Source organism: Triticum aestivum, chromosome 5A, assembly GCF_018294505.1.
Source record: "Triticum aestivum cultivar Chinese Spring chromosome 5A, IWGSC CS RefSeq v2.1, whole genome shotgun sequence".
Taxonomy (NCBI): Eukaryota; Viridiplantae; Streptophyta; class Magnoliopsida; order Poales; family Poaceae; genus Triticum; species Triticum aestivum.
In genome coordinates, this window is record NC_057806.1 from 30,317,946 (window position 1) to 30,325,150 (window position 7,205).

The 7,205-nt window shown below is 44.8% G+C and overlaps 1 pseudogene; it reads left to right on the forward strand.

Annotated features, from left to right (window-relative positions):
* Positions 1–466: 466 nt before the first annotated feature.
* On the forward strand, positions 467–606 carry LOC123109284 (uncharacterized; annotated as a pseudogene).
* The last annotated feature ends 6,599 nt before the right edge of the window (positions 607–7,205 follow it).

Here is a 7,205-nt window from a genome sequence, read left to right on the forward strand (position 1 = left end):
TGGTGTCAGCATTACTGATCCAGGGATGACACCTGAGCATAGAGATTGGACCGTTTGAGGTCTGGTCGCTACATAAAGCCATCATGCTGCCCCAAATCAAGAGCGCGCAGATGGGCCACCACCTTAATCCGGCGAGCCAAGCGCCACCGGAAACCCTCACCATCACCAAGCATGGGAAGGAGGAGTAGATCGCCAATTTCGTCCGCGTTCTCTGGTATGCACAACAGCAGCAGGTTCATGGCTTTCTGATGGGTTCTCTGTCTCGCGAGATTATTGCACAGGTGGTTACTCTTAAGACACCGACAGAGGTGTGGGCAGCGATCGAAGCCATGTTTGCAGCCCAAACCGAAGCACAAGCAATCAACACTTGGATAGAACTCACAAACCTCAAGAAGGGAAACATGTCCATGGCAGATTATTTAGCCAAAATCAAGATGCTCACGGATGAGATCGCCTACACCGGAGCCCCGATGATAAGAGGCGAGATCATCTCCCAAGTTCTGGCCGGCCTCGGCCTCGACTACAACCCTGTCGTGTCAGCCCTTGCTGCGCGGGTTGAACCCGTGTATGTCCATGAGCTATACACGCAGCTTCTCAGCTTCGACGCACGTCTCAATCCTCTCCATGGGATGAATGTGCGCCAGTCTTCAGTCAATGCTGCCTCGCGTGGCCACGGTGCTGGCCGTGGGCGTGATCCCCAGGGGAGGAACCGCAGCAACAGTGGCGGTGGCGCGGCCGCAGCCGCGGCAACGGTTCAGGCGCGCGACCAGGTGGGAGCGACTACACCAACAATAACGCTCCTGCCCGATCTGGAGGGGCGGCTTCAACACCAATCATGCCTCCTCTGGTTCTTCCTCCAACAACTGTGTTCGGTGCCAATTATGCAAGAAACCGGGCCACGAGGTCATGGACTGTTGGCATCGTTACGATGAAGACTATGTCCCTGATGCTCGTCATGTCACCGCTGAAATCATGGAGCAAGGAGGTGATGGCACGGTCTGGTATGCCGACTCGGGGGCCACTGATCATGTCAACAACGAGCTTGATAAGCTCTCCATGAGGGAGAGATAGTTCGGCAACGATCAAATTCACACCGCAAGCGGTGGAGGTATGGATATTTGTCACATTGGTCAAGCATCTATTAATTCCCCTACTCTTAAACGTGATCTTGTTCTAAAAGATGTTCTTCATGTCCCACAACCCGACAAGAACCTTGCATCTATGTCTCATTTGTATGCCGATAATAATGTCTTTTTTGAAACTCATCCAACATATTTTTTCATAAAGGATCGGGCAACAAGGGAGCTCATTCACCACGGTAGATGCATTGGAGGCTTGTATGCCATCACATCCAGAGCACTTAGTCGAAAGCATCGTCATCAAGTCTACTCCGTCGTCAAGCCCTCCTTGGCAAGATGGCATCAAAGATTAGGACATCCTTCTTCGGTCATAGTCAAGCAAGTAGTGAATAAAGGCAATCTTCCATTGTCATCTAGTCAAAATATTGAGTCTGTTTGTGATGCTTGTCAGTGTGCAAAGAGTCACCAACTCCCTTATCCCAAGTCAAATTGTGTGTCTCGTGCTCCGTTGGAACTTATTTTTAGTGATGTATGGGGTCATGCAAGAGATTCTTTTGGAAGGAAAAAAATATTATGTTAGTTTTATTGATGACTTTAGCAAGTTCACTTGGATATATTTGCTTAAGTTTAAATCTGAAGTTCTTTCCATTTTCTCAAAAACTTGTTGAGCGTCAGTTTAACAGAAAAATTATTGCAGTCCAAAGTGACTAGGGAGGAGAGTATGAGAAACTCAAATCTTTCTTTCATGATATTGGTATTACTCATCATGTCTCTTGCCCTCATGCTCATCAGCAGAATGGCTCCGCCGAGCGTAAGCATCGCCACATCGTTAAAGTAGGTCTATCCCTTCTAGCTCATGCATCCATGCCCTTAAAGTATTGGGATGAAGCCTTTATTGCTGCCACTTATCTTATAAATCGTCTTCCTAGCAAAGTGATTGGAAATATTACTCCCTTGGAAAAATTGTTTCATCAAACACCAGACTACAATTCCCTAAGAATTTTCGGGTGTGCTTGTTATCCTAATATTCGTGCATATAATCATCACAAACTTGAGTTTCGTTCCACTCAATGTGTTTTTCTTGGTTATAGTAACCTTCACAAAGGTTACAAGTGTCTTGAGATTTCTACTGGACGAATCTATATTTCTCGTGATGTTATATTTGATGAAACGATATTCCCTTTTGCAAAGCTTCATCCAAATGCCAGAGCGCTACTTTGTGTAGAAATTGCACTTCTTCCGGAATATATGTCTAGCCCAGATCACGGGGGCGAGTTAAATAGTGCCGATCATGTAACTGATCCTAACGAAAATGTTATTTTTGATGATAAAATTGCAGCTTCAGGGAGTGATTTCATGCAAGGGGATGTAGCCAAAGCTGTCACGAGATCCCAGGTAGATTCGGGCAGCAGCAGCAGGATCCGAGGAAAATCCTCACGTCAGCGCATCAAACATGCGATCCCAGGCGAATCCTCGCGCGTCGCATGTGCCAGCCGCCTACAGCCCAGGCAGCGTGGTCCCCTCCAGCTAAGCCAGCACGGGCCAGTGCGGCTCCCCGAGCGCCACGCGCGCGGTGGATGGGTCGGTGGCCGACCAGGCAATAGGTGCGGGGCCCAGCACCATCGTCTTGCCCCGCGCGTCCGAGGAGGCGACCAACGAGGGCGACATGCGGTGCATTTCCACTGGAGCATCGATCGCGAGGGAGATATCTGTTTCCTCGGATCTGGAGTAGTCTGGTGCAGCAGATCCGGCCGGATCTTCTGTGATTGTGGATTCTGCTGCGCCAGGTATTCCACATCGACACACGAGATCCCAGTCTGGTATTGTTAAGAAAAATGAATACACATATGGCACTATAAGGTATGATAAAATTAAACGTGTGTTTCTCACTAGTATGGGTGAACCAACTCATTTGCATGATGCACTTGCTAGTAAGGAATGGAAAAAACCATGGATGTTGAATATGAAGCACTTATGAAAAATAAAACTTGGAGTCTAGTACCACCAACAAAGGGCATAAATGTCATAGATTGTAAGTGGGTATACAAAATTAAGAGAAAGTCTGATGGGGGCATAGATAGATATAAGGCAAGATTAGTTGCAAAAGGTTTCAAGCAGAGATTTGGTATTGATTATGATGATACTTTTAGTCCTGTTGTTAAGACAACCACTATCTGACTTGTGTTATCTATTGCGGTTTCCAAGGGTTGGAGCTTAAGGCAGCTAGATGTTCAAAAAGTGTTTCTTCATGGTGTTCTGGAAGAAGAGGTTTTTATGCCGCAACTGCCAGGCTATGGGAACAAAAACACACCTCATTTTGTTTGCAAGTTAGATAAAGCTTTGTATGGTTTGACATAGGCCCCAAGAGCCTGGTACTCAAGATTGAGCACACAGTTACAACAACTTGGGTTTACACCATCTAAGGCAGATACCTCATTGTTTTTCTATCAAAAAGGAAATGCCATTATCTATGTTCTAGTATTTGTTGATGACATTATTGTTGCTAGTTCGAGTTCAGACTTGCTTGCTCAAGGATTTAAACATGGAGTTTTCTCTTAAGGATCTGGGAGATCTTCATTATTTCCTTGGCATAGAGGTCAAACAAGTAAAAGATGGTATACTTTTTTCACATGAGAAATATGCTCATGACATACTCAGGAGAGTAGGGTTGGAAAACTACAAACCTGTAAGTACACCAATCTCAACTTCAGAGAAACTCACAGTTGATAGTGGAGAAGCACTTGGACCTGAGGATGCAACAAACTACAAAAGTTTGTGGGTGCATTACAATATTTGACTCTTACACGTCCTGATATTTCTTACTCCATAAACAAAGTGTGTCAATATTTGCATGCACCTACTACTACTCATTGGACTGCAGTTAAAAGAATTGTGAGGTATCTAAAGTTCTCAGAAGGACTTGGACTTAAAATTGTCAAGTCTTCATCTATGCTTGTGACTGCTTACTCGGATACAAATTTGGCTGGGTGTGCTGATGATAGAAGATCCACAGGTGGATTTGCTATTTTTCTGGGAACAAATCTTATATCATGGAGTGTAAGGAAATAGGCTACAGTCTCAAAATCAAGTACTGAAGTTGAATATAAGGCTCTAGCAAATGCCACTGCTGAAGTCATGTGGATTCAAACTTTGCTTTATGAGCACGGTGTTAAGACTCCACAAGCTGCGAGATTATGGTGTGATAATATTGGTGCAACCTATCTTTCAGCTAATCCTATTTTTCATGCATGCACTAAACATATTGAGATTGATTTCCACTTCGTCGGAGAAAGAGTAGCTCGCAAACTGCTTGACATAAAGTTTATACCCAATGGTGATCAATTGGCTGATGGCTTCACAAAGCCTCTCACTATGAGAAGGCTGGATGAGTTCAAGTTCAATCTCAACCTTGGAGTTGCTTAGGTTTAGATTGAGGGGGAGTGTTGGAATAATTGTTTAGAGATAGAACTCTTGTTTAAACTTGTATTCCACTTCTATCTCTTCTTCTGTTCCAACTCTTTCTACCGACCTTCTGTAATCGATCTATCGACCGTTTTCATCTTGTAAGCCACGGCATTGCCCATATAAATACAAGTGCGGCCCGAGCAAAGAGTTCTACGCTTCCCAAATATATTTACACAAGCTTCATCTTCATGCGGCCTTGCTGATCATCCTTCAGCTTTACATTGCTCAAGAATCTCGCCCGCTCTCCATGATGAGCAGGACCTCCTGATTAGGCTGAAGAGGCGGGTCACGAGCCTGGCTGTGTTAGAGAGGGCGCGAAAGAAGCAGCGTGCTCGCATTTCCAACATCAGAGAGGGCGACGCATCCGGCTTTTATTTGACTGGATTGGAAAATACCGAGTCCTTGTTAGAAGCATCACTGTCTCACTTGTTGAAAATGCTCTGAAGCAAGAAACCGTCAAGTTCTTTTCTTCTTCTTCTTTTCACATTATGAAAAATATATAACCCAAGTCTTACCTAACCAAGTACTAGAGGGGTCATAGAGATGAAGCAGCAGGTAAGATGTATCTATTTTTCGAATGGAAAATAGAAGACGAGGAGAATGAGAATGAGTTTGGGGGCTGGAAGTTTTGGTAGGAGATCCTTTCAGAGATTAATCTTGAGATCATGAGATGGATGGGCGTGCATGCATATTCCAGAACATGAAGTGGTAAGTGTCGACTGAAAGAGGCGCCGGGCTGACATGGAGCCGTGTAGGCGGCGATAGCGAGCCACCGGCCTCCGATCCATGACTGGCGGCCACGATGGACGGGAATGGGATGGACCTGACTTTCTTTCTTCTCCCTGCCTTAACAATTAAATTCGCAAAAGGACCTTTTAGAAAGAGATCTTGCCGGGGTTTTGTTTTGTGAGCCTGCTCCCTTCTTCCTAGCTGTCTTCACGAGTCTTCGTCCACAAGCAAAGCAGAATTAAACTTGGGCTTTGCATCGCTGACACATGCATAATTTTAACCGAATTTTCATACTAATTTATATTTATGTCCTGGATGCTTGTAGCCAATCGGAGGTTGCGCGTGGATGGATACCCGAAAGGCCGGCCACCGGTAGTGGGGTTAGGACTTGATCATGGCAAGTTAATAAGTGGAGAAAGTGAAGCCTCTGAATTTGCTTGCCAAGGAGCATATATAGCAGTAGCACGCCTGTTTGTTGCCATCAGCTTCAGACGTCCGGTCGTTCATTTCATTGCGGTGCAGCAACATGTGTATGGCTATGATCCATCTTGTAGGAGTACTACATGATAGTATTTGACCTCTGCGCTGCGGTACAAGTGTCTGATGCTCCTCCTGTACTAGAATGTCTGCACTCAACTTTGCTTTGCTTATCAAGTGAATCATGGACGTATGTTCCGGCATGGAGGTCGTTGGCATCTTTGACGATGATGAGTACTGTAGGCTAGCTTAGATTACCTATGTAGTACATCAATTTTATTTTGCATGCTTTATATGGATTTTAGGTATTTAATATGAGGTAGTTGAATGCAACGGAGAAAAAATAGGGGTGAATGGTTACTGCCCGCAGCTGGGTCTGCACATTGTATAGGGGTTAGATTTACCAAGTTCGGCTCTAGGTGCTCATAGCTACCAAGAAAAAAAGAGAAGAAGAAGAATATACAACGAGGAACAATAGCATCATCATCATTCAAGGTATTAGCGGTTTGGCATGGTCTAACGACTGCTAGGTTCGCTCCATGACTGTTAGTTGGCACACGCCTTTTCCAGGGCTCCGTGACCGTCCAGTCCAAGAACTAGCTAGTAGTTTGAAATCATGAAAAATGTGCGTTGGAAGTTGGAACTAGGCCAAAGTTCACGTGTCGATCTCATATTATTGTCTTGCATGGAAATGGAAACGGGGCAAAGAGAGTAGCCGTAGCAAATGGAACAATCTCTCGCAACTTCCTTTTACATTTCTGATGATTGAAACAAATCTGTCACAACTTTCATGATTAAGTTTCATGACTTCCTTTTGATTCAGCCGGAGCTATCTCCTAGCCGTAGTGCGCCAAACAACACCCCATCAAAGTATGACTCCCAAGTGAGTAGAGTACCAGTACAGGATGAAAAGCTACAGCTGACCAAACGCTGAAATCACATGATTTTGGACCTGTGCTGGTCTACTAGCTGTCAAGGAGAAGAAGAACAAAGAGGAAGAGCTTCTTTTTTTAGAGGTAGAGTTTTTTTTTTTTTTGAAACGGCGGCAAAAACTTTGCCTTTTTCATTAATTAAGAAGAAGAGTTTTGATGCGTAGGGACATTGGCCAGAATGATTTGCCATATACTTAACCGGCTGGTCCCTCCCAAATGCACATACTTAGCTTTCTGCACCAGCTTTTATTTGTACTAAGTACGTACTAACTAAAGCGATGATCACTCGCAATTCTGTGGCTCCGAAAAAAGCCGAAACCTCGCAATCTGCTAGAAGAAGACCCGTACGTGGCATCCCTGTCGCAGACGCCTTACACGCCACAAATGTTTCTTCTTTCTGAAACAGGTATATATAACTCAAGTCTTACCTAACCAAGTACTACAGGGGTCATAGAGATGAAGCAGCAGGTAAGATGTATCTATTTTCCGAATGGAAAATAGAAGACGAGGACGAACGAGGAGA